Source organism: Strix aluco, chromosome 25 (assembly GCF_031877795.1).
Source record: "Strix aluco isolate bStrAlu1 chromosome 25, bStrAlu1.hap1, whole genome shotgun sequence".
In the NCBI taxonomy this organism is placed as follows: domain Eukaryota; kingdom Metazoa; phylum Chordata; class Aves; order Strigiformes; family Strigidae; genus Strix; species Strix aluco.
The window spans coordinates 8018270-8044322 of NC_133955.1; the positions used below are offsets into that span (position 1 = coordinate 8018270).

At 48.1% G+C, this 26053-nt stretch overlaps 1 protein-coding gene across 1 annotated transcript in view; it reads left to right on the forward strand.

Annotated features, from left to right (window-relative positions):
• The first annotated feature begins 8304 nt into the window (after window positions 1-8304).
• Window positions 8305-26053, forward strand: part of CTTNBP2NL (CTTNBP2 N-terminal like) — a 144004-nt gene continuing 126255 nt past the window's right edge. The window contains exon 1 of the mRNA XM_074850572.1: window positions 8305-8353. The gene's annotated coding sequence lies outside the window, so the exon portion shown is untranslated. The remainder of the gene's footprint in view (window positions 8354-26053) is intronic.

Below are 26053 nucleotides of genomic sequence, written 5' to 3' on the forward strand. Positions count from 1 at the left end.
AAGGCGCCGCAGTGCTTCCCCACAGCACCTTTGCTCCAGCCTCCACAGACACATTTGCTTTCCCATGGACAAGGGCTGAATTCCCCACAGAGTTTCCAGTTGGAAGTTTTTGAGGCGTAAGAGGTTACTATGAGGAAATCCATTTCTCCTGCCTGGAGGCACTAAGGGAATTAAGATTGCCACAAGATGATGGATCAGCAAAATTTTTCCTAGGAGATCAGATTAATAGGGATTATAGAAAAGTTGCAGTATATTTATCAAAAGAAAAAAAAATTAAATTCCTCCTCCCACCATCAGAACTGACTGTAAAGTAGGTAAATCTATTTTCCTTTAAAAGAATAATAACCATATATCAGACTTCCAGAATCTATAACCCTGAGGGCTCCGAAAATGTATTAATCTCAGCTACAGGAACAGCACAGATCTTCTGTGTTAATTATTGCGCATCTTATTTGCCCTTTCTATCTGGACTGATCAGGCACAGAAGTCCGTTAGATAAGACAAAAAGCTGAGAGGTGAGCGAGGGAGAGTGGGGTGACTCAGGTTTGGATCATCTGGAGGAGAACGCCCAGGGGCTCGGACAAGAGCCTGCAGTGGCACGGGAAGGGCTGAGGGGGCCCCGAAACCCCTTTGTGCTGGTGCTGCCTGGCAGGGAGGAAGCAGGAGCTGCACAGACTGTTATCATTTTCTCTTCTTCACTTCTGCTGTGGATTTTCCTGAATGAATTAGAGGCTGCCAGCATACCCTGTCACAGCAGAATGGCAGAACAAAAACACGTCTGAACCTGGACTTGTAATTTGCCTGCAAAAATAAAGATGCAGTTAAAGAGAGTTGTGACATTTCCTTTGCTTTCAAAGAGACTGCCAAGGTTTTCAGGCTTTTGTTTCATCTTTTCCTTTCCTAGGTGTTAAATTATTCCTAGTTTTCATATTGAATATTTACATTAAGATGGCGACTGCAATGAATTAAAGTATCTGGGTGTGTTTAAAAACTTGCAGAGGCCTCAGCTCCCCCTCGCAGCAGCAGCGATGCTCCATGCACGGGGCAGAGGAGGATCTGACACCCGGAGTCCTCACCTGCTGCCCGGGGGCTGCAGCTCCCCCAGCCCGCGCCTGCCTGGAGCCCCCGCGCCGGCTGTAGCCCCCGTGCCGGCTGTAGCCCCCCCGCCGGCTGTAGCTCTCTGGGGGCTGTAGCTCGCTCCGATTACCCACGTACGTACCTATTGCAGCTCTTGCTCTGTACAGCATCTGATCTGGAGCTGTGCTGGCTTCAGCCCAGGGCCCAGGGAGCTTTGCAGTTCAGTGCAGATCTGTTTTTCCAGAGCTCTGAGAAAATAAAGTCTCTTTCCAAAAACCCTGCAGTTTGTTCCTAATTCCAGTACAATTAGAGTACAGTGAGGTGTGTTTATTACATTTTATCTTTTCTGTGTAGCCTTTTTATAATGAAGAGTTGGATTTCAGTAAAAGCAGACAGACATTTTACGCAGAAGCCCTGCCACCAAGGTCTGAAATGTTTAAAGCTGATTGCTTAGTAATGGTTCTGGCAAAAATGATAGAGGGCTGAATGTACAAAACACCAGCGTGAGCCTGACTTGATTCCACTGCCCATGAATGTTTTAACCTCATTTATCCTCTAGGTACTTACAGAACCATTTTACATTTGTGCACTTAAAGGATTAAATAAAATAAATGGAGATGATTATTACTGCCCAGCAAAGCTAACGTTCAAAGACACGGTGTTTCGTTGCAACTGGAATTGTATTTGTGCTGTTTCCATACTCTACAAGCTTTCCAAAAAGGGGACGATGAATCATACAATCTCCAGCTCTCTACTACTAATGAGAAACCTCTTAGCAATATGCTCTTTATGGTCCCCTCTCAAGCAATAACTAGTACACTGATGCTCCTCTTCTTCAGTGTCAAACTGAGATGTGAACCGCGTGACACGTACAAGCACTGAGGCAGCGTCTGCACGTGGCTCCAGGATTCTTCAGCCGTTTGATGTATGTGATGTGTAGGGAACCTGACTGTTGTTACACACGCCGCTTACTTCAGCTATGGGTGGAAATTCTGCAGTTTCGCATGAATAGTTACAGAGGAACGGTTTCTGATCATTGATCATCACTGGTCATCAAAGTTTAAACTTGCCTCACAACCTGGAAGATGATGGTTCACTCCCTATTTTCCTGGTTCCTCAATCCATGTCACTCAGCCTATTGCTCCATAAGGAAAGAATTAATTCAGATAATTTCACTGCTGAGCTTTGAACCCAACAGGTAAACCCCTGTGGTTTTGCAGGGCCCGTGCTGAAGAGCTGCTCCGCGTGGGGGGCCGCATCCTGCCAGGCTGGGCAGCCCATGTCCCTCCACCCTGACACCCTTAGCACCCACTCAGCTAACCCGGGGTGCGGAGGTGGCGCCGGCCGCCCTTCCCTGCTGGCTCGGGGGGCGGCTGCGTGGCCACGCGTGCCCGAGACGTGTGGGCCCGAGACGTGTGGGCTCGGCGGGCGCGGGCGGAGGGCACTACTCAAAGCAGAAAAATGAAACATGCTCGTGGCAGCCTGGGCTCCTTTGGTGCTTCTTGGGGGTGGGAGACCTCCTTTGTTATCGTGCCTGCGTGATTCAGAGCTCTCCTAAATGGAGTGGAGAGAGGAGGGACATGCTTGTCAAACCCCTCTAGTACTGCTTTTCCGTCCGCTGTCTTGGATGCTTAAGCTGTGCGGTGCGAGTCCTCTCCTGAGTGTAGCTAATGCATCTAGATCCCTCTGCTGTATTAATGGCATTATTTTCCTCCGGCTGTGAAGTACTTGGGGCTTATATTGTGACAAGATTCAAGCACTCAGTTGTCAGTCTGAGGTGCTGGATCTCTGTTTTCAAAAGGCTGGTTTGCAACCGCATGGGAGGGGAAGAAGAAAGATAAACACAACTTCTTTAAGTAGCTAAAGACGATAAAAAGAACTCCTTTAAAGGCAAGAAAGCACATCACCCCCTGGCAGCACCTTCAGACCCTCCCCCCTGCAAAAAGCCTTTCTTGGGAGCACCGAAGCGCTGGGACTCTCCAGGACTTGCCTACGAGGTTGTCATTTCTCCCCAGCCAGCAGAATAGTCGTTCACCTTGTGACGTGGGTATGTCCAAAAACCTCCAACGCCCCGTCCCAAAGGCACGCTCCGGCGCAGCCTGCTTTATCCATAGAGCTCAGGTCTCCCCTGAGAAGGGTCCTGTCCTCGCCCCTCCCCGCAGGTCTGAACCTCCCCAGATCAGCACACGCAGCGGGGAGACGTTCTCCTCTCAGCATCTCCGCACGCGCCTTCCCTGCCTCTCTCGGCATCTCAGGGTGAAAATTCAATCTGTAGCTGCTCTGACTTATTAGAAAAAAAATCACATTAGAATTATGGGGAATTCACAGAAGTGCCTTTTGCTTTATATTTTTTAATATATATTTTAATACTCATCTGTTTTCCTTAGCTGCCTTTCTGAACACTGTGAAAGAAAAAGTAATTTTCCTCCATCAAACAGCACTGTACATTTAGCCAGGGGCACTATCTCTATGGCAGCAGTAAACATATATGAACATATATTTTCGTCTGTTCTCTGGGGCATCCAGGTATCAGCCATTGCTGGAGGCAGGATGGTAAACAAGTGGGAGACAAGCAAGTCCTCAGCCCCTTCCCATTCTGGCCCATGTATGACACTGAAGAGGACAGCAAATGCTGTATTTTTAGAACTAGAAAGTTGCTATTATTTTGCTCGCAGTTATTAAGTGAATTGCTTGGAGCTGTGCTTTGTAAATAATGCAAAACAGTAACGGAAAGTGAGAAGCCGTGTGTGCTGTAGAGCACGCGATAGACAGTTGTCACAGTAACTGCTCAGTTTTGCCTGTATTTGCTTATTCTGTTAGAGCTAAAGGCAAAAAAAAGAATTGTAGATTCATCTGGAGTTTGGCAGCACAGTGTCTATTAAAGACACATCGTCTGGGCTCGGCATCAGGCCCGTGCCAGCGTGGCAGGAGGCACAAGCTGCTGTTGGGCCGCTGAGTTACGTACTAAAGGGAGGTTGACAGAGAAAATGTCTCTTTCCTATCTATTTTAAATTGCCAATAAAATCCTGTACTCGTTAAATTAGTTCTAACAGCAGAAAAGTAATTTTAAGTGAAAATCCCCATCCTGCCAATCTTAATTGATGCATATATCCCGTGGTGCCATTGACGCGACTAGAAACCCGTACCTGATGGAGGAATGTTTGGAGAAGCAATTGTGTTTAATATTCAGACTGTAAACAATGAGAAAACACTTAAAGGTTCGTGTATTTATGACTTTCATACTCTTTCCATTCCCCAATGATTCTTTGTCTTCTCTAAACAAGATTTCTCTGGCAAGTGGTAGCGAGACGCTCGAGTCTCAAATGCGATTACGAGTCTTGAATCAGCGTTTGTTTTGAACTGGGGATTCAGGTAACGAAGCTTCTGCTTGGTCATCTCCAGGATAACACAGCGGGGCTTTATTATTTATTTGGTGGGTCGCTCACAAGAAGCTGTCGGGATTATGCCGGCGTGCTGCTCCCTGCGGGGCTGGAAGCGGGTGGCAGCAGCCCGTGTGCCGGCGGGAGCGGCCGGGGTGGCCGGGAAGGCTCTTGCCCCTCGTCCGAAGGAGCCGCGGGTCTCTGGGGGCCGCGGGCAGGGGACCAGGCTGGGCACAGCCCCTCTGTGGGGCTCCACGGTGGCCCCGGGGCCGGGCTCAGCCCGGCCACTAGCACGGCTGAGCCAAGGACGTGCAGGACTGGGACGGGAGCGGGCTCCGTGTGCGTTGCAGAAAAGCACCTGAGCACACCAAGCACGCACGCAGGCTGCAGGGGACAACAGGAACGTGATGCTTGGCCGGGGCCCAGCCAGGGCTTTCTCTTGATTGCAAAAGTCTCCATGAGATTCATGTTAATATAATGATTGACAAGATCCTTGAACATAATTACACATATTAAAAACATTCTGAGTTCTGCCCAACAGCAATTTAGGAGAGAAACTTGATTTATTAATTTAACTGTGATTTCTTGTCTGTTATTATAATGAGTGAGAAAGACTGAAAACCTGCTAATTAAAACTCATAACACTTCTGAGCAATGCAGAGGAGCAACAAACTTACATATTGCAAAGCAAAAGCTGATAGAGCCTTCCAAAAAAGAAAAATTGGAAAAAAATGCTGTTGCCCTGGAAAGCAAGACTCTCCTTGTGCTTTTCCTGGGAGAAAAAATACAGGAAAATTATAAGATATATATTATTCTTTCTGTATTGAAATCTTGTCCTTGCAGCCAGGACAAAACCAGAACAATGGGATATTGGCTGCAATTTGCTTTTGTTTTCATGGGAAAAAATCCAAGGTGAGGAGCTTGAGGAGAGTGTAAAGGCGGAGATACCAAATGGCAGCGCTCTGCCTCGGCAGGGACAAGCGCAGGGGCGAGGGGCCCGCAGACAATTAGGCCTTTTGTGTGTTCCTTCACCGCCTCCCGCTCAGCCTGGAAGTGCTGCCGTAGAAGCGAGGTAATAACCCACCCCTGTGCTGGGGCTTCACGACAAAACATTTCACTTAATCCCCAGCAATACCTTGAGAACTGGCAGACAGTAATGTGTGTGTGGGCTGTCCCTGTACAGGTCGTTGTCTGCGTTCCTTGTGCCAGGACTGGTGTTACTGAGCACAGCAGAAGTTTGGTCGGAGCGAAGCCCTGCCTGAGCCGAGTGGCTCATTTTTAATTAGCCAGAGCCTGCGTTAAATATCGTTAACCAATATTGTCCAGAGCTAAGTGATTGTTCTGTAATTTGTTAAGGTTCTCCCACAGCTGACATTTCTCTGCTCTTTATTTTAAGCAAGTCTGATTGAAAGTTTATGACTTTGGGAGGTGGGGAAGAGGCGAGTGCTCCCCCAGCACGGGGACGGGCAGTGCTGCCCACTGGGATGGGACGGTGCCCCCCGATCCCCGCGGTCCCAGCCGTGCCCGTCAGCCCCTCTGGGGCGGGCAGCTCTCCCGGGAGGGGCAGGGGCTCACCTGCGGGCGGTTTGATGATCACCCCCCACTGCCCCTGCCCCGAGCACTCACAAAAACAACCCGTGGCCCTGCTCCAGCTCTCCCTGTGATGGTGGCAGGACGGCTGCGGTTCCTGGGGAGCATGGATGGGCTGCTCGCTCTCAAGGGTTGTTTAAGGTACTTCCAAACTTTTCCTTTAACAAGAAAAGGCATCTTGAATTTTTATTTCCATTCTTAAAAGATGAGTAATGCATCCTTTAAGTATTTATTGGCTTGATAGTAAAAGTTTGTAGGAAAGTATTAGTTTTAACTCTAAGTAGGTTTGAATAAAAAGCAAACTTACCTGCTGGGGGAGTGGGGGCACAGGCTGGGCCAGCGGTGCTGGGAGCTCTGTGCCTCCCGCGGGGCTTGTGCCCTGGGGAGCCTGCAGAGAATCGACTGAAAGTCATGGCCAGGGTGCCTGGAAATGGGCCTCGCTTTCCCTTCCGAGCGATGGTAGGTTAAGGCAAAGAGCTGCCGTGCCTTTGGGAAACCAGAAATAGGAGAAAAATCTCTGGCTTTTTGCTAGGAGAGAAAGTGGTGGTTAAAGTGCGAGAGGAGGTGATATATGGGTCTGGTTGGAGATCAGCCTCCCAGGAGACTATCAAGCTTAATTCATTCAGCTATAGTGTACCTATAAAGCTTAATGTTTCTATCCATAATGTGCTTGTCGGGCTAAGCATATTGATCTTGTATGGAAAGTGAGTAGAAAGGGACTTTCTGCCGCGTGCGTGGGAGGGGGGATGGCTGGTACCAGCCTGCCAGGCCGTGGGGAAGGGGCCACCTTTCACCCTCCCTTTCGGAGCCTCTCCCGTCCCCCCGTGCCTGCCCAGCTCTGCCGCAGGGAACAGGCGGTTGTGAATATAGTCCCTGGCAGTACAGTCCTATAATGCCCTCCCCAGAGAGTTGTGTTAATGGCCAGAACTGTTGCTTTTTGGGAGAGCACGCCAGGGCTGCCAGAAGAGGCAGAGCAAAGCAAAAGGCAGTGCCCACGGGAGGCTGCCTGCTTCTGCCCGGGGGAGCATCTCTGCGACAGCCGGGGCAGTCGGGGTGAAGCTCAGAGATGTGGTCAGTGGCTGATGAGCTGCGGCTCAGCCGGGCTGCAGCGGGGACGTTGCTTTGCTGTGGTGAGGCCTCTGCTGCGGCCGGGCCGGGCTGCACGTCCCACCAGCATGTCCCTGCCCCTGGAGCAGCCCTGGATCCTGGGGCAGCCGAGGCGTGTGCTGGGTTTGTGTTTTACATCCGTAAGGACTCGCTTCTGGACGCGCTTGCCTTCCCCTTCGATTGCATCTCCTGGTCAGAGTAGAGAAGCCTTAAACAGCTCACAGCTTTGTGAGTAAACACGGGTTAGACGTGGCAGAAGGATGCTGGAAGCTGCTTCCCCCAACAGCACCTGAACGTGCCCCGCCCCGCCTCTCCTGCGCCTCCTCCCGAGCTGTTATCGCAGTGGGGTTAAACTTCAGGGTAGCGTGAACAGAAAATAAAAAGCAATAGCTTGACTCTGTACTGCACTGCAGTGGCTCGTATCACATTGGCGAGATGAGGACCTGCTGCCTCCTTTCCTCCCCAGGTTAGGAAGGAAAAACCCAAGTCTTGCGAAGGGGCAGTACTGGCCTTACGAGGAGTTTGTCATTCCTCATCAAATACTCGTGACTTTAAGCAACTAATGTCAGATCAAGATCAAGTAACACTCTGGTCTAAACTCTATGCCTTTCCCTGTAGTAATTACTGTTCAACTCAGTGCATTATAGAGGCCTTTGACTTTACTTTGAAACAGGCATTACTGCCTGGTGCCAAAGACAGTGACTAAAATGAAAAATCTTTGATCTAACTCAGTATCACAACTTCTTTTTTTGTGTATTAACATAATCTCTGTACTGAAATTAATCTGTGGTGTGGCTGCAGTGCATTGAAGATTACATGTATTAGCATTCAAGATAATGGATTTTTTTTTTTTTAACAGTAGCAATTCTTACTTTTTAAGCAGGTCCTATTTTAGGAGTATATCTATTTTGCCCTACAAAATATCCTCAGGAAAAGTTCAGGAGATAGTTGCAGAGAAACTGTGTTTACTTCTTTGGATAAAACCAGTTGTAGGTATGAGTGTACCCTGGGCTCTCTGCTAGGCCGGTTCCTTGGAGAACAGAGGTATAAGGCTGGGACAAGGGCAGGATTTCTGACCGTTTTGTCCTTTATTCCAGCCCTGGACACTGACTTTGACCTTGCAGTGAGACTTCAAAGCTCCCAGCTCCCGAGCGAGGTGCAGCAGCTTCTCCGCTCAGAGACGGCTTCAGCTTGTTCAGGTAAGGGAGGCGGCTCCTCGGGTCGGCCGTGGAAGGACGTGTGTGATGGGGAGGCCGAAAGGGAATTAATGAAGCACAAACCCCATTGTAACACTGTCGTGTGCGCGGGTTGAGAAGCTCTGGGGGCAAACTGGCACAGAAGTGCCCAGGGAACATTTGCGTTATGTGCCAGCCCTAAAGCAAGTTCAGTCCTGCAGGAGAAAATGCAGTACAACTTCTGAGTGGCTGCAAAGTGTCTTGAAAATGCGTTTTTAGTGAGGATGATAAAATAAATGGGTGCTGGCCATGCATTGCCAGGACATGATAAGCTCTCTGGAGTGTGTTACCGCGTTCACCCACGGGGTAATGCTCCACATCTCTGCTGGTGCCAAAAATGGTCTTTTCTCCCCTGCGCCTGTCGGGTTTGGGTGTGGGGTTTGCAGTGGGGCGCGCATCCTGCCCGCTGTAGGGTAGTGACCAAAACTGACCTAGAGAACACGTGGGGCGTTACCCCTCGGCGTGGCACCGAAAGCTGTTTCAGGGCCTCGTTTTTCAGTGGTGCTCCTCACAAAGTCACCTCAGCCGCTGATGCTCGCGACGAGGGTTTGCTTTGAGCTTGTGTGATGCTGGTGGGCTCTGAGTCTGGGTGTGGGCGGGGGGTTGTTGTCACCACGTGTGTCCCCTTCAAAATGGGTTTCAGCTGGGAAAGCATCCATGTTGTTGTTTTAGTTTGTGAAGAAGAAAACTCCTATGGGGCACCCATCCTGCACTGTACTCCTTTTCCTCTGTGATATCCCTTGAGTCTGGTAGTTGCAGAGGCCTGGAGATCTTGTTTTGCAATGAGAAATTGCATTGACAGGAGCCAAAATATCTGCTTTATGTAGAACATCAGAACGTGTTTCACTTTTGGCTTTTTGTTTGCTTCCTTAGCTAACAAAATAATCAAAATCTGTATTCAAAAGGACAGTATTTTCCAGCAGATTCATTAAAAGAGACTGTAACTGACAGCTGATGCTATTAGCAAGAGTATATCTCTTACTTAAAGTATTTCCATCCTAACAGTAAAATGTCCATTCTATAAGTCTATTAATATACAGTTCATTAAACTAGAAACAACTATATAATTAGGAAACAACAATTCATTAGTCTTAATGGGATTTAATAAAGTTCCTAAGCAAGGATTCTTCAGAGAATTAATTACAATATACTAATCAGGAAAAAAAATCCAGTTCATCACTCAGATGTATTTCTCCAGCCGGGAGCTGTGAAGCACCAGCAGATCTCCCAACACCCCCCGGCAGGGCGGGGTTTTTCCCCAGCCCGTGACCACGCCGGCTGCCAAGGCCGGACAGTTTACAAGTGGATTTCTCGTTGTTTCGTGAACACTGGATTTCCAAGCGAAAGCAACATTATTAATCATTTCGCAGCCACAAATGTTCTGTGGGGAGGAGATGGGCTCAGGAGAGCCCCGGCAGCCCGAGCCGATGGCTCCTGCTGAGCCGTAGGCACCGCGGAAGCGGATCCGTCAGTCGTGGTGGTGCCCCGAGTGCCTCGGTGGCTGCGGCCGTGCCGGGGCGGTTGCTGTCAGCCCCGTGCAGGTCTGGTTTGTCTTAATCCAGCAAAAGTGTAAATGAGAGTGTCTGTATTTTATAGTCCTTAACAAGATCCATTGCTTCTCATCGGGGATTTTCATCCATGCCTGTTGTTTTTCACTTAGATGGTTAGCCATTTTCTTATTAATTAAACAGCAGCTTTCTGCAGGCACTGATTGAATTATCGAGTAACACCTGCCACAATACAGGGAATAAAAGGGAAAAGATGTATTTTTTTAATGCAAATGGCTTCAGACATATTTGATCAAATTTAACTGACAATTAAATTATAAATGAATAAAGTGAAAGGGTCAGTAATATAACAAATGGCACTGTCACTGTCAGTGCCGTATTTAAGTGAACCACCTTCTTAAAAATGAAATGAGAATTGCAAGTGTTAACTATTGCTGGCTGTTAACAGTCAGGAGCAAGGATTTTTAGAAGTTTAGCAAAAGACCACCAGTATCATTTCTATACTGCACCCACAAAATATGCAAAAAAGAGCATTAATTCTCGCTGTCGTCGCTGTGTCATGACTAGCAGGGATGATGTAAGCAGGGGGAGCGTGGGGTGAGCAGGCATTCTGCTCTTCCCGGTGTGGTCTGGGGTCCCAGGAGCCGGGGGGACACAAATGAATCTGTCCTTCGGGCCGTGACGTGCTCTTTGGGTGTAATCCAGCACTGCACAGTCCCACAACCGCCTCTGTGCATGGAGCCAGCCCCGCTTCCCACGCTTGGAGAAAGTACCAGGTGGCTGTTTGTGACGAGAAGTTCAAAGGTAGTGAGTGACCTTCTGGGACCAAGTGCTGCTGCAGGCTACCCTGGGCTGGGGAAGGAGCTGCTTGTGCCACCCCCGGGTGCAGTCGGTGCCATCGCGGGGGCTGCGGGGGAGCGTGGTGCCCCTCCAGCCTGGCACGGCAGTTACCGGGAGAGCAACGAGCCCTCTGTGAGCTCAGAGCACTGGAAATCACCAGTGTGATCTCAGGGGGCTAGTTTATCCTGGGAGCGCTCAGTGACTTGGGTACTGCAAATAAATCTGTAAATCAATAAATATAATGTGTAGAAGTCCCAGCTCTCTGTTTCGCACCACCTAATTTAAGCCTAGTTTATGTTCATTATAAACTAATCTTTGAAGCAGTCCCTGATGCAGTTTCCCGAGCGCTGTGATAGAGATCTGCCTTTTTCCTCTGGTGTCTGATGTGCATCTGCAAGGGGTTTTGTAAGAACATGTTGAAATCCATGTTGACATCCTTGACTAAAAGGACAGCCCACCTTATCAGTCTGACTCCAACTCCCCGTCTCAGATGCTTTAAGAAATACAGAAGATGTATCTTTATCGCAGACTGGCATAAGGCAGCTTCCCCTCGGCTCGCCTCGCCTCTCCCCGCTCAGGGTAGCAGTGCTGCTCCTCGGTAAGGTCTTTGGAATAATTTTGTACTGTGGTTCTATAAGGACTTTAGCATCTTTTGTGAAATCCTGGACTATTCACTCCCTCGGATAGCATATCCCTTTATCTCTTGTAGTGAGGCTTTCTTTTTGTCTGATTGTTTCCTGATTATTTTTTTTTTTACTTTTCTGCTGCCATGTCACTGAGCTGAAAAGATTAATAAAGAATGATTAGGCACTGGAGAGAATATTTTACAGTGGTAGACTTAAGGAGCTCAGTCTGTTTATCTTATCAAAAAGAAGCTTGTAACTTAATTTCAGCGGATAAGTACCTTTGCAAGGAGGAAGCTCCAGGTACTGAAAGGCTTTTTCTTCAGAGAAAGGCACGAAAAGACCCAATAGCTTTAAGCTGAAGCCAGAAAAAATCAATTAACAAGGTAGAAATTTTGAACTTTGAGGATCATTAACTACTGGGAAAACTTGGCCAGCTACTCCCTTCTCGAGATGTCTTCAGATCCCCATCTAATGCTCTCCTGCATGAGCTGGGCCCAGGGCGCTCATCGAAACAGAGGCGAGCGCTTGATTGCCTGTTCCCTCCTGGGCATCCCAAGCTCATTTTACTCTCCGCGTCCACAAATATCCCCCTTCTTCCCGAGGTGCTTTCCCAGGGCTGTGGCATGCAGGGGTGGTCTGGTGGCTGCAGCCCTGGCTGAGGGATGGGCAGGACACAGCAGCCTTGGCTCGCAGCAGCGTTACGTCCCGGGGGGGTTCTCTGGGCCTGGCCACTTCACCCCGGTCAGGTTTGTGTGCTGGGGAGCTCTGGAAACACCAACGGCGTTAGAGCGAGCGAGGCAGCGAGTCCCAGCACCTCCTTCCCATCACCAGGCAGCGATGTTGGAGGGTGCAGCTGCAAGCAACCCACGATAAGCTTTGCATTTTTAAAGGTTACTGACTCAGCCTTTGCAAGCTGGGAAAGCAGCTTAAAAGTGCATAGAGACGCTAACTGGTCATTTGAACTTTGCCTGGAGGGCTCCTCCAGCAGGGACAGGAGCTCCTGCTGCTGACTCAGTGCTGAAGTTAAAGGAGATTCCCCTAAAGAGGAGGGGACAAGGAGCAGGCAGGCCAGCTGCTTTGGGTGGGGACACCCAGGTCATTCGGGTGAGGCGGTTCTGCCCCTTCGCTTGCTTGTGCAGGAGAACATTCATGTGGAAACCTTCCCTTCTCCCCTAGTTTCCGCGCTCAGTCCTACCCAGGTTTTAGCCCCAGGAGATGAGCAAGGACACTTTCTACTCTCTTTCCTCCCTGTACCTGCAGAGGAAGGTTTATGGAACCAGGGTTGGGGTGGGAGGAGCAGATACGGACAGATGTGCAACAGCAGCTTTCTCTAAGTGCCTGACTGCAAATGGTTGTGGGTGGGATCCTGTACTCTCCCTCTCCCGTGGTCTGGTGTGAGGCCACGAGGTTACTGAGGTACCGAACAGAAACCTGGAAACGCGCCACTTGGGCACAAATGGATTAAACTGCGCCTGCAATTACCTGCTGTAACCAGGGGGAAAATGAAGGAAGCTCAAGGGTACAAGGGCCAAAATCAGGCCATTACTCTTCACCCAGAGAACACGTTGAATATTATGGAGTTGTGAGTGATAGTGTATAATTTTTGCAACAACTAACCTACACTAACAGGGTTTTGCAAAGTATTTATCAATTGGAGCCAGAGCAGGATGTTGCCATGGAGATGGTAAGTAGCTGGGTGATATTTTTTTCTTCTGCAAATATATTGTTGTAAAACACAAACGGGGAAAGAAAAGGAGCCGTGTCGTCTTTGAAGAAGTAAAAACTTCAGTTTTGGGTTGTCACACAGAGGCAAAAATAGTTCTCTTGGACCGTGGGGGTTCGGGTGCATCGCACGAGGCGTGCGCCCCAGAGCTGGGCTCTGCAGGGCAGGCTTGGACTCGGCAGGGGACGGGGGGTGCTGTGGCCCCCAGTGAAGTTACTGAGTTAGAAATAAAAACAGGAGATTTTGCTGTGACTGAAGGTCTATGTAAATCCAAGGTCACCAGAACCATTTCTGTGGCTGCTGCTTATCATTTAATGAAGATAAAAAAGAGCAATTAAGTTTAGTCTGGCAATTTGGCACATTAGCATTAATCTTCAATGAAATCAGAAGGTGTTTGTGTTTTGTGTAAGCTGAGCTAATGTATCATTTTATTACTAACAAGCAGAAGCCATAATTACTCTTCTATCTGACAGAATTTGCGGATGATTTTATTGACAGCTCCCAAAGTTATTTATGCATGCAAGTCATTTACTTGAGGGAAACTTTAACACTGAGTATTTATTCAACTTCCCTAATTCACATCCCTTCCTACCCAACAAATGGCGGGACGTTGGGTGATCTCCATTGAAAATTTCAGTATCAATCCAGAAATCATATAACCTATTTTAAAACTCCAGGATCTCATATGAAGAACATCACAAATAATGCATTCAAATATTTTCACCCCAGAACCTCAACAAGTTTGCAGGGCTGGGTCCCACAGCTCTAGGGCTCAGCTGCCCCTTGCACAAAGATGTGTCGAGGGGCATTTATCGACATAGACTCACAGGATGGTTTGGGTTGGAAGGGACCTTAGAGATCATCCCGTCCCACCCCCTTGCCCCGGGCAGGGACACCTTCCACTAGCCCAGGTTGCCCAAAGCCCCATCCAACCTGGCCTTGAAGATTTTCAGGACTTAATGTTCTAAGAAAAAATTATATTTCAGCTTGTTGTTTTAAATTTGGATGTAGCTACAAAATACTACAGTTTCCTAGAGGACAAATACTAATTTTTTTAATAACTTCATAAATTTGACAGGATTCTAAAAGATCTTGGGGAGATAAAGCCAGAAACCTTCGTTTCTGGAACTGCATTAGAATGAGCCGTAAACCGATTGCTGAGCCTGGGGGAGGAGTGATGGGATGCAGTGTTACTGTCATTGGTTTATTTTCAGTGTTTGTCTGTAAACTTGTAGGGTTTAGCTGGCAAGTAAGGGAGGAGAGCGGAACACCAGCAGCCAGACGATTCTAGAATATCGAACTGGAAAAAAGCTACTGAAAACTTCCAGCAGGTTCCTGGCAGAGGAGAAGGGAGGGAAAGGTCTCGGGAGTGCAGCGCACTAGTGAGCAGGGGCCGGGGGGCTGGGGGGGGTCATGCCTTTGCTCCAGGAGCCACACGGCTACGGAGGGGTTGGGCTGGCTTGGCTTGGCTCTTCTAACATATTTAGTCCCTGTGTTTGTGGTTAAAAAAAGGATTCAGAGAACTTAAATCCTGTAGACTGAAGGCCAGAAGGCCAAAGAGAGAAAGCAATGGGGTTTGGCCAAGACATCTGGCCACGTGTGTTGGTTTTGGTGCTCCTGGGGCAATGGCTGCGTCGCCTCCAGCATCCGGTTATGCCAAATCCGGGAAAACCGCGGTGCCTCGCTCTGCTGGACGCGCTGCGGGGCAACAACGGCTCCTACACCTGCAAGGATGGGCCTGCCCTCGGGTTTGACTTAGTCTTTGGTTCAGTTCTTAAGTACTAGTATCATCCTAAAGTGAAGGGCGCTTGCTGTTTATTTAGCAATGCAAACAACATTTTATGGTGATATCATACAAAAAGAACAAATTTGAAATACATGAGGAAGTGGCCCTGACTTACAGCTGGCTTTTACTGATGGGTTGCACAGATTGCATTTGGCATTCCCAACTACTTCCAGCACTTAATGACTTAGCTTTAATGTTTTTTATTTCTTTTTATTAAAAAATATCCCACAAGACCATAGGGTTTATTACAGGGCTGGGTTGGGGGTATACAAGGCACTTCTAAACTCATGGCAACTCTGTACGTTTAATATTTGTAACTGCAGCTACCATTTGCTGTTGGTAAGGACGTTGGTTTTCTCTGGAAGCACAAGAATTATCTGTGGTGTTTGTTGTCTGCTGGGATGCTTTTACATAGGAGTTTGGGAAAATATTAACCATTGTGCATGCTTTTGGGTTTATACCCTTCCACAGCAGGGAAAATAAAGCCCAAAATATAATTTAGTTAAATAGTGTTGCTCAGGACTGGACTTACTAATGTAAAAGAAATTGCAAGTCAGGAGCAAAGCACGCAGGCACCGCACAGCCGGCGAGGCTGCCCGGCCTCTGCAGCACCCGGGACTCGCAGATTTTTCCTTTGGTTTTGCACACACCTATTTTATAGAAAAGCCTGTAAGGGGATGAAGCGCTCCCCTGGAGATCCTGCCTTGTGGGGCTGAGAGCCATCAGAGGAAGAGATTAGTCATGGTGCTAAATGCACTTTTGGCAGACAACCTCCTCCTGTAAGGGAGTGTAACGGGGACCTGCAGGAGATGGGCTGCAGGGGAGAGATACTGGTCCTTGTGCTGCACCAGTGCACCCAGTGTGAACCCTGCTCCAGTAACGACTAGTTGAGTCTCGTCGCTGCAGTTGAGATGGGCTGTACGTGAGCAGAGGCTGTGGGTGCCGAGGGGGGTGTTTCTGGAGGGGGTGTGTTGGTTTGGGAGCCCCATCTCTGCCGAGGCAGCCAGGAGCGAGGCTTTGTTCCCGCACAGCACCTCGCTGTGCTCTCCCCGGGTCCCCAGCCTCCCGCTTGCTTTCTTTGCAAAGATCTGCACTGGAATTTAAACTGAATTACATGGAACTTAAAATTCGAGGTGAAATAAGGGTAATTAGTCAGAGCCTGGAACAGATCAGTGGCTTGAAGTGGTGCCTGATCCAGTGCCTGCGGAACGCCCATGCTCCGTGCCCCGTGGGCCTCCCCAGCCTGGGCTCTCACGGCTTTCCTGCGGCTGCTGGAGCTTTTCTCTCCATCGCAAAAGAGCACATTTCCCTTTCTTCTACCCACCTACGTTGACTGCGAACGCAGAAGCTGCCGAGCCCTCAATGGCGCAGTGCTGGGCAGGGTTGTGTGGGAGTGTGTGCGCAGAGGGTTATTGTTTTAGTGTTAATGGTGTTTTGTGGAAATTACGGGGTGCTGTACAGCCTTCTCCCTCCTGCCATCTTTGCAGATGCTCCTAACCTTTGCTTATACTGTGCTGCAAGGTCAGGCCTGATGGAAATGTTCCTCCCCAAGCTGGGGGAGCACTGCTGCATGGTCCTTTTCTCTCCCTGATAGGGAAGTTGAGCTGATTTCAGGAAAGAAAAGCTGCTTTTTCTCTCAGTGGCAAAGTGCAACGCTTTATTTCCAGAGATTTTGGTGTGTCTGAAACCAGAAGGGACCCTTGCATCACCCCGTGAGCCCCAGGCCGTGAGTGTTCATCCACCAACGCCCTGGTGTCCCTGGTAAGGGCCCCAGTGCCTGGGGACGCTGCGTGCCCCGAGCAGGGGAGAGGCGCAGCCTCGTGCCCACCAGCCGCTGCTGGGAGAAGCCCGACGGAGGGTCCCTCCGGCTGTTTCTGACGCACAGCTGAGGTCAGACGTGAGCAACGCCCGGGATGCACAGAGCACTGCGCCTGGGCCTCAGCAGCCCAGCCCAGGCGTTGCCCTTTACACCTGGCTTCCTTGTGAAAAGCAGCAAGGAGTTAGGAAATGTCCAGGGAATATCCACCAAATTATCCACCTCATTTGGCCCTGATTAGCTCTAAAATGTGTTTGGGTTGGCAGCCTGGGGCTGCCTGCTGATGGGATGACTCACGTAAGGTGCTCAGCATTTCCTGCAGCTGTGAGACTTCACCTTAGCTCAGCACTGAAACATCTGCTCCGGCTTTAGAAGTGTTATACTGATAAACTCTGTAAGAAGGGCCAATACAGAAGCTAAAAATCCCTGTTTGAATGTGCCCACGCCCTGAGTGTATCCTCCGTGCAGAGGGACAGTCTGTTCCTGCACGAAGGGCCCAGAGCTTTGTGGTCTAACATTACTGAGAAGCACCTGCTCTTGCTGATGTTAGTCTGTTAGAGTGAGACCTGGGAAGGAAATGAGAGCCACGGGGAATGAAAGCAAACCACGAGCCACCTCACCGCTCGTATGCTCCAGCCTGCTAGGGTTGTTTGGTTTTGGTTTTTAAAGGACCTCGTTCTGTGGACGACTGATTACTGCATCAGCCCTGAGTGGTTTTCACGAGGATGGGGTAGCAGAATAACAGGAGTTTGCTGCACATCAGGGAGAGCCCCATGGGAGTTAATCCTTATAAATAATCTAGGCACTGTCAGCTCCTATCTGCTCCGTTCTGCTATGGAGCAGGGTAGGGAATGACAGAGGGAATGAGCAGATAGCCCATCCAGTCTTGGATTTGGAGGTGAAGAAACAGGAGGAGGCATAGGGAAACCTTTGGCATTTATGCACCACCTTAATGCACACAAAAAGGCATCTGTTCACTTAAAGTACATTTGCTTGCTTTATCAGACCTGAAAAAGCTTACACTGATACGATGAGATCTTTGGCCCTTTGAAACAGAAGTGCTGACCACGAAGCCATCTCGTGTGCAGGAAGCCCCAGCGGGGAGCTCAGATTTCACTGTGGCTGGAGAGGAACTGTCTTGATCTTACATTTCCTGGACGTCCTGCTGAAGGCAATTCCTTGCCACAGAACCTCCCCACTGCTGTGTCCGTGCCTGGCAGAGTCCCCCACCGCGTCTCCTAGCGCTCTCCTGCTCCTTGCCCAGTGACGATAACCCAAGCGCGCTGCCCGGCGTGATGGAGCCGAGCCGTCCTGCAGCACGAGGGGTGTGTCAGCGCCTACGTCCGCATCTGCTGCGGCTCCTCAAGCGCGGATTTGAGTGTGACACTCCCCTGGGCCTTGTGCTCAGCTGGGGATCCGTAAGCGTGAACAAACCCCTGTCCCTGGGAGGAGACGTGCCCTCCCTCGCCTGCGCGCAGCAATCAAAGCGCTCTCCCACGTACCTGCGGAGAAGGCACGGACACAGAAGCTGCAAGAAGCTCAAGTTGTCATGGAGGAAGATGAAAGTACAACGCCCAGAGTCTGAAATTTTTGGCTCTACAAAATGACATGTTGTGTCTAGGTGGAGGATGAGTCTGAGGTTAGGAAGTTGTTTATTCATTATTTCTGTTTAAAGTCTCTTCGCTAACTCTTGCTTTTGAATTTGGGCTTCACTAGTTTCAAATGCTTATACTGGGGGAAAAAGGTGAAAAGGAGACAGGAAAGTTTTCAAAAGCAAATCTTGCCGTCTTTCAAACAGAAGTTTTTGCTGCGGTTGGAGTTGTCACCAGCTGCTTGTACTCAGATCTCTGAAAACGGGGTGGAGAGAGAGAGAAGCGGGATCCTTGATGTGACTGGAGCGGCTCTTCCTCAGGGTGCCTGTTGGTATTTGTAGGTAGTCGCTGTACGTATGTAATCACTGTACATACACATAATTTTCCAGCTGGAAGAAGCCTTTCCAATGGGATGAAATAAGGCTCCACGTTTATATGTCCTTGTTTCTGGGACCACCTCGGTGATGGTTATGAGGATGCAGTTTCCTGCCTGGTGTTTCAAGCGCATCTTCCAGCACTTCCACCACCGCAGAGGCAGCTTCGCTCCGTGCGGCACAAAACCAGAAAAGCACCTTTGGTGTGGGACTCCGCAGCGTCCGGGCAGAGCCAGGCCTTGTGAGGTTTATTCCCCTGCCCTGCAATCACTTTATTATCCACTTGTCATGACCATTGCCTGTGTCAGAAAAGTTCGCAGGCTAATTTCATTGGAAAGTGAATAAATGCAAAAGCGATCATTAATTGCTTTATGCCAGTGAGCTGAAAATATTCGAATGGGTTATTTCTGTTCTCTCCTTGAAATCTGCTTCCAAAACTTGGGAAACAAGCTTGCTCTTTTTTTCCTTTTGTATCCCTCACATTCACAAAGGCAATTCCTCCAGGATGACCCTATTAACTTCGTAAAGAGATTACAAATCCTCTTCCTAAACCCAGAAAGGCCACGTGAAATCTGCCTCAAGCATCTGTTTCTGCTAAGTAAGATGAGCTGGCCCCAGCTCCCCTCCTTGCGCGCGGCTCCCCCCAGGCAGGGAGTGCTCTGCCCACCAGCCACGTTCCAGTCGCCAATTTTCGGGGCCCCTTTGGGTGGGAATGAGCTGGCAGCCGGGACGTGAATAGGGCTTACCCACTTCTGTACCTAAAGGCAGTGGGTTTGCTTTAATTCCTTGATAACCTCATACAAGTTGCCTATAATTCTCATAGTTGGGAAAAGGAATACTGGTATTTTTGGCCTGCTTTTTTTTTCTTGTTTAAATACCTGCATAATAATCGGGGCTGCTCTGTCAATGCAGGGGATCTTTCACTACAGCTTGGGTCTATGGCCCGGATCATTCTTACAAAAGCTCTGCAGATGTGTATAAAGATGAGGAAAACAATCTAATCTGGAAAAAAGCGTATGTATTGTATAAAACGAACAGATGGGTAGTGCAGAAAACTCCATTTAGATTTTACTTGGAGGGAGGTGGGTAATTCTCTAAACTTTTGAGAATCTCTTCTGTTTTTTAAATTAGCAGTATTATATACAGACAACCGGAGCACAGGGGATCCTCGCTGTAATTGAGACATTATGACTTGTTTACAGAGACAATGATTATAAGATTATGTACTTTTGTATGAAATTTCTTGTAAGGGAGTCCAGCTGTTGTGTGGCGATTGTGGTGCCTCCAGAAGGTTTTGCTCGGGGAGCGGGTGGAAGAGTTGCCCCCTTCCTGGGACACATTTTCTCAATTAGTGTGACTGTTTCCACCGCTTCAAATTCTGTGCTGAAACAACGGATTTTTTTATTTCAGCACTAAATTTTGTCTCGGCAGTTTGTGCGTTTCTCTCCTCCCTTGGCTATGAGTTTGCCAGAGCTCTGCGTTAACGATGCGCTCGGCGGAGCGGCGCAGCTAACCCGCAAGGACGAGGCAGCAGCAATTCTTTCTGCGGGCGCGTCGCCTTCACATCATGCCCTTGGTTACGCCTGTGCAACTGCACTAAAGGGTAATGGGGCTGCACAGATGTAAGTGAGGAAATAATTTGGCCTGCACACTCGCTTTATTGCTGCTGGTGATGCATAAAACCCTGAGCCTTGGTCGTCAGCTGGGAGCCCTGCAGGGCTCAGCCCTCCCCTCCGCAGTTTATTCCTCCTGGAAATGGAGAAGGGACTCGGGGTGAGCTCCCAAACCCCGATGGGGAAAGTGTCCCTGGGGAGAGGCAGCGCGGTCCCTCTCACCCTCCTGGTGACATGAGCCACATGTCCCTGCTGCCGGGAGGGGCTGCCCCGGCCACAGTCCCGTCCCATCCCAGGGCATGTCCTCAGCACGCACAGCCCCTTCCCTGGGTGCCTGTTTGCAGGGGGACGGGTGGGAGGCTTAGTATTAAAAAATGAAATCTTCCTGATCCGAGCTAGCGCTTGCCTGTGGAGTGGCAAGCTTCACGGTGCCTCTCCTGCAACAAAACTGGTCTCTGGGGGGAAAAATTGAGTGCGGAGAGAGGAAAAGGAAAGTAGAGAGTCTTGGCTGAATGGGCCTCAGATGATTTCACAGCCTGTTTAAAATGCTTGTGCCATCTTCCCCACCTGGTGCTGCGGCATTAGGAGCCCTGGGCTGACTGGGGGGTACTGGGGGGCACAGCCTCTCGCCGGGTGGGATGGGGCTGGGACCCTGGAGGGGTTTGCTTTAGTGGCTTTGGGGCTGTCGGGAGCTCACTGTGGTTCTAACAGCTGTTCCCAAAGCTGCTGCTCACAGGTGTCAGCATTTATTCTTTTGTATAAACATCCCTTGCAAGACATTGATGTATCGGATACAAAGCCAGAGTCTGAGCTCAGACTAAGCCCAGCTATCGCTTAGACTTACACTAGGCAGGTGTATGCCAAGCCAGTACTGAAGCTGAGAATTAGAGGAAGAAAGGGTCTTGTGTTTTTGGGGGGGTTGTGGGATTTCTTCCCGCTGCTGCGGTGACAAATGAAGTGAGTGGTGTGGGCAGATCATTAGATCCTTCATGGGGCCGTGTCCAGTTTAGGCTTTAATGTGTGGAAGTGGGTGCTTAGCTCTGGGTGTGTGGACAAAACCAGTTCAGTCCCAGACAACGATAACACACATCTCTTGTGCTCCTTTTCCTCCTGATGTTGCGGTTGTTCTAGATATGCAAGATCTTTTTGTGTGAGCTCTTCCTTCTTGGTTATTTCAAGTTTCAGCAGAGCAAGACGCTTCTGCTAACCGTGAGGAATGTCATCGTTCCTTTTCTGCTGCTCTTTCTGCCCTGAGACCTCTCAGCATCCCGCTTTCCTATTCATGACTCTGGATTTGCCCAATTCCTCCTCTTGGTACCACTGACTCTTCTGTGTCAGGAACCGTTGGGGTTACAGCATTTCGTGGGAAAACACTGCAGGGAAGGGAGCAAACCATCAGGAATAAGACAGGTGCTTTATTTCGCTGCAGTTAAAGCAGTGAGTTGTTTCTCTTACTCAGGTCTTCCAGTTGCTCACATTTGTTTATCCTGCTCTGTAATTGCTTTTTGCCATTTCTTTAAAGCTGGCAGTCGTGGTGCTGCTCCCGTTCCCACCTCCAAAGCCATTTGGGAACGTAAGAGGTGGACAGATGGGGATGAGCCCTGAGAGGCTGAACGCAGCCGGGAAACGCGGCGTCACAGGGGTGTCTGCGCACCCGTGCTCGAGGTCTTGCTCTTGTGTCCCTTTTCCCCCCCTCTTTTTTAAGAAAACCAACCGTGTCCCCCAACAGATCCACAGAACCGTGTTTTCTGAAGCGAGAGTTTGAAAGAAAGTGGTAGGGATTATTTCTATGTTGTCTTGCTCAAGTAACCTGCTTTAAGGTTTAATTTAATTCATTTGTGTTGAAGATATTTTTTGTTACTTGCGTTTAACAATTTGTCACAACTGAGCTCATAGAAAACGTACGCAATTTTCAAGGCAGTTTCAAAAGCAGGGAGGATGTGGAATTAATTGGCCATGTTGAAGGAGAAACATTTGACACAAAATATGCAATTGCAAAACTCAAATTTGCTTTGTGCAGAATATAGTAAAGCAGATCTTAAAAAGTCAAACATCATTTCCCTTCAAAAGTGGGAGATGAATCTGAGTCTGTAGCAATTGGCAAAACAAAAAGGGGACGTATAATAGATAAATTACTAATCTTATTCCTGAAATGAACATTTTGACACTTTTCCTTGATATATGTTTCTGAGTTATGACAAACTCGAGGTAATATGCAGTATTTTAACATGATCACAGTCCTTTCTCAAAGACAGAAACCCAGTGTGGTTAAAGGAATCTAAAAATAGAAGCTGAAACATAAAGCAATAAATGTTCAAAATAGTGCGATACACAGCGGAGGAACACCTGAAACTTTGGCAGCAGGAGGGAGTCCTCTCCTAGGGCACGACTAGTGCTTAAAACCCTCTGGAAATACCGATCTGTGCTTCAGGGGAAGCTGGGACGACAAGAAAATGTATTAAAAGTAGCAAATAACAAGCAGGGAAACATGCATATAATCTGACCTACTTGAAATGTGTATTTTTAAGTACTTGTTTCAGTTATTGCATAGATCCTTTTGACATTCTGTATCTACAGTTCTACAGTCCCTCAAATATCTCAATCAGATACTTTACTGGAAAATAAGTTGGGGTTGGTTTCTGTTTGGGTTTTTTTAAAAATAAAGATGATGTTGATAGGACTTTTGAGGAATAGCCCATACTCAAGCACATATGAGACTAGTACATAGAATTTACACAAATATTCTCATGTCTAAATCTGGAAATGCTTTAGGAATTTGAGCAGCACCAGCACTGTTACTGCTGTGGTAACATCGGTAGTAGGTGGTAAAGAACTCAGAGCTTTCTTCTGAAAGCTATAAACCTTGAGGATTTAAGTACACATGTTAGAAATTGTGCTGTATATGCACATCAACTACTTATGGGGTAATGCAGTATGGTTTTATACCACCTAAACCAGACGTTGTCGGGGCCCTCCCCTAGAGCCAGAGCAGCTCCACTGGAGTTTCCTAATGCCGGGTCTGGGGAGCGCACGCGCGGCTCAGCCCTGGCCTCGGTGAGCGGCCGCTGAAATCCTCCTCCTGAGCACTGCGGCTGGGGCTCGGTGGTACTGCCTGGGTTATTTCTAATGCTAGAATTTATCAGTTGAGATCTAATTGTTTATGAATTTTATTTAAGTGTCAACTAGTTAATTATTCCAAATGCACCACAGAGAAAAATTTAATAACGTTTTTCTGATGTTGAACTAGTTTTCTGGAACCACAATCTCTAACGTATTTTGAAAATCTCTCCTATCTAATCAACTAGTAGGTAAATTAATACAGAATTACAGCTCATTAGCAAATGATGCATCGATGTCTAATAATTCCCTGCTTTCTTATTTGGAAGTTATGCTGTTATTGAGTTAGTGCATTAAGTTTCAATGCTTTTTGTCATAAGCATTAAGCGCTTTTTAAAATATGTGTTAATTAAGGGATTACACCCACATCAACATTAAAGCATTACAGTTTCTGTAATTATAGAATAGGTTCTGGTTTCTCCAACCATGACATAACACTGAGGAGTCCCGTTGCTCTGATTTCAGCGGGGTGACTCACGTAATGAAAAGCAACTTCCCAAGACACGGGGCAGCGTAATAAACCAGTGGGATCAGAGAGCTGCTCCGAGGCACCTTGTTCTGGCTCAGGGAGGCTGACGAGGTATTTCCCTGTGCGGGAGGATTTTCATCGCTTGGAGAAGAGAGGACAGGAGCAGAGAGATGTTGGGAGGCTATAAAGTCACAATAGATAAAGAACATATGAACTATTATCGGCTGTTTCTCAAAAATATGGGCTGAAGGGTCTGGTGCAACTATCAGGAGATGGTTTGAAGCAATAAATTAAACTGTGGAGCTTGGTTTTGGTCTAGTGGAAAATATTAAGTTTTGAAAATGATGTCTTGGTATCTGCAATGCATCAATATTAAATACAGGCATCAAAGAACTAAAAGTCTTTTATTAAGTGTTCTAGTTTAGCTTGTTTTGTTTATTTAACTTGACTAATATTTTCTGATCCCTGTACAGCCTGATGAATGCAGCTCAGGTAGCAGTGGCACCATTTTTATTTCATGCCGTATCACTACAAAGATAAACAACAGAAACCTTCTGTCTGGTGCCACAGTGTTATACTACTTATCAAAACAAGTTCAAAGCAAGCTCCATTTGTATAGGATCAACTTATCCCATTAAGCAATTTATCTTTGACAGGAATGAGGCTGATTATAAGAGGTAGAAATGCCTGTGAGGCAAGTAAATTTAATGAAGTTTGTAACAGACTGCAGCAATATCAACCAAATGATTAAGAATATGCCACAAGAAACAGTTAATTAAGACTGTCCATCCACCTCTCCTCTGGGATGATGTTTGTTGTTTCAGGTTTACATACACACAGGCAAACTTGCTTTCAGCAGGTGTCTGCCCGGGGGCACCTGCCAGGGCACATGCGGAGCTGGGGGGCATCTCCCGGCCCAGGGCCACCAGGCCCTCCCCAGGTGTCCCCATGCAGAGCAGAGCAAGGGGACACCACAGACCAAGGGACAGAGCTTTATGAGGGAGAAAAATCTATTTCTGTTAACCTCCAGGCTTCAGGGGTACATCCCCACCCGCTGATTTAGTATCTGTTTACAGACCTGGTGTACCTGAGTCCACCTAATTCCTTTTTTGTGCTCGAGCTTCACAGCCTCCCCTGGCAGCAGTTTCCAGTTCACTACCTGCTCTAAAAACTGAACTAAAACTAGATGATTCAAGAATCCTTTCTTTTATCGGTTTCAAACACCCTCCCTGCTAGCTTCAAGGAGTTCTATTTTGAGGGATTTGGTGAATAACAGTTCTGCATCGACCTCCTCTTCTGCCTTTATGATTTTGCACGTCTCAGTCATGTCCCCCTTGAGCCTCAAGAATGTGGGTCCCACTCACATGAATATCATTAAGACAAAAAAGAGCATTCTGTGTATTTATTACATTGGTTTGCACTGATGGGCAGGGAGCAGGATGCCTGGATGGCTGCACTGGGTGAAGAATGGAGCTAAAAAGGCCAGTTAACATTGCAGCCCTGAGCATTTATGCTATAAATGCATCAAAACATGTGTTAGTTTTAATTATCCCCACAGCCTCACAGAATCACTTCCCTGGTCAATTAATTTAATTACTTTTTGGATAATTATTTTCCTCAATGGTGCATTGGCTCCAGACTGTGATAGTTGTTGTGCTGCAGAACTGTGAGATGGGAGAGACTTTGCTTTGAATGACACACAGAACATATCAGCAAACTACACATTTATAACACAGACACCTGAATTAATGACATCCCTTTGGAGTGAAACAGAACAATTCCTCCTCTGGGTGGGAGAGGAAAACAGCATCTCATGGCAACAGTAACACAGCTCAAAACATGTCAGAAAGACCTCCTTTTCCCTCTGCAGCCTGTTTTGAATCAGAGCCTGGTCTAAAATTCAGGAAAGCGTTTAACTGGGCTGCAGTGGGGTTTAAGTGTGCACCGAAGCGGCGGGTGCTGAGCACGAGGCTGGGTAGCAGCATCGTCCAGTCGGGGTCACGACAGCAGCTTGTCTGCAAAGACTAAATGAGAAAAGGAACTCGCACGGGTGTCGGTCTCAGCACCCTCACTGGAGCAGGAGGTGCGAAATCTGGAACTTACTAATGTAATTATAAACCCAAATATTTGCCAGCTTGGATCGGTTGCCTGAAACGAGGATGATGGAGTGATCATTAACAGCAGCGAGCACTGAGAGTCT